The sequence below is a fragment of the Dipodomys ordii genome, unplaced genomic scaffold (genome assembly GCF_000151885.1).
Source record: "Dipodomys ordii isolate 6190 unplaced genomic scaffold, Dord_2.0 Scaffold1, whole genome shotgun sequence".
NCBI classification, from domain to species: domain Eukaryota; kingdom Metazoa; phylum Chordata; class Mammalia; order Rodentia; family Heteromyidae; genus Dipodomys; species Dipodomys ordii.
In genome coordinates this window covers 60,344,214-60,346,097 of record NW_012267217.1, presented here as the reverse complement: position 1 = coordinate 60,346,097, position 1,884 = coordinate 60,344,214, and positions in this window count along the sequence as shown.

Sequence of the window (1,884 nt, the reverse complement as noted above, 5' to 3'; positions counted from 1 at the left end):
CAAAGTGGTTGGACAAGTTTACATTCCCACCAACAATGAAGTAAGGTTCCTTTCTGTCCACATCCCCTCCAGCATCTGTTGTTGTTAGAGTTCTTGATTATAGCCATTCTAACTGGGGTGAGGTGATATCTCAATGTTGTTTTGATTTGCATTTCTTTTATGGCTAGAGAGTTTGAGCATTTCTTCATGTGTCTCTTGGCCATTCTTATTTCCTCTTCAGAGAAGTTTCTTTTTACGTCTTTAGCCCACTTATTTTTTGGGCATTTGTTTCTTTGAGGATTTGTTGTTGGGGGGTTTAATTTTTTGAGTTCCAAGTATATTTTAGATATGAGACCTTTGTCTGTTGTATGGCTAGTGAAGATCTTCTCCCAATCCATGGCTTTCTATTGATCTTGCTAGCTATTTCCTTTGCCAGGCAGAAGCTCTGCAGTTTAATACAATCCCATTTGTCCAACCTTTCTTTGATTTGTTGTTTTTCTGAGTCTCTATTAAGAAAATTTGGGCCTGTGCCAAGGAGACCTAGGGTTTCTCTTATTCTGTCCAGTAATGTTTTCAGGATGTCTGCTTTGACTCCGAGGTCTTTGATCCATTTCGAGTTGATTCTGGTGCAGGGTGATATATAAGGATCTAACTTTAGTTTTCTACAGGTGATTAACCAATTTTACCAGCACCATTTACTGAAGAGGCTGTCTTTCTTAACTCTCCCTCTTTGCAGATGACATGATCGGTATTTAAAGAATCCTACAGACTACACTCCCAAATTACTCTAGCTGATTCGAAACTTTGGCAAAGTAGCAGGATATAAAATTAACCCTCAAAAAACAATGGCTTTTCTGTATGTCAACAATGAGTAGGGCATGGCTGAAATCAGAAAAGCAACTCCTTTTATAATAGACCCCCAAAAAAACAAAATACCTAGGAATTAACTAAAGAAGTGAAGGACCTCTATGATGAAAACTTTAAAAACTTGGAAAAGGAAATCAAAGCAGAACTTAGAAAGTGGAAAATCCTCCCATGCTCCTAGATTGGAAGGATCAACATCATGATAATGGCAATACTTCCCAAGGCTATCTACAAATTCAATGGGATATCTATTGATATTCCAACCTCTTTCTTCAAGGAAATAGAAGAGGCAATCCAAAAATCATACGGAAGAATAAAAGACCCTGAAGAGCAAAAATGATCCTTAACAGAAAAAACAGTCCTGGAGGAATATCAATACCAAATTTCAAACTCCACTACAAAGCCGTAGTAATCAAAACAGCTTGGTACTGGCGTAAGAACAGACCTCAGGACCAATGGAATAGAATTGAAAACCCAAAAGTGAACCCATAGACCTATAGCCACCTAATCTTTCTTTTTTTTCTTTTTTGTGTGTGAAAATACTGTACAGAGGGGTTACAATTACATGGGCAAGATAATGAGTACATTTCTTATCAAGAATTGTAGCCTCCTCCTTTGTTTACCCTTCACATCCCTTCCCAGCCTCCCCGCAAGGCCCCCACCAATCTTCCTCGCTTCCCCGCCCCCCGCCCACCACCTAAGTTGTAAAGTTCCTTTTTAACATAAGGACTTGTACATTTCATTGTTGTAATGGTCCACCTGTATCCCTATTTAAACGATTTGTTTTTCCCCTTCCCCTCCACAAATTATAATAACATCAAATACAGTGAAAGCAGGGGTTATACTGTGGGGGAGGGACATACAAAGCAACAAAGAGATAATCTTATAAATCTTAGAAACAATTGCATAAAAGAAAAAAAACATTTGAATACATATCTTAGGGTTCATTTCCCTAACATCACCTTATCTGACCTTTTCGCCTTGACTCAGACATACACTAGATATTTCAAATAAGGGAAACCATGGGACCTATGTTTCTTT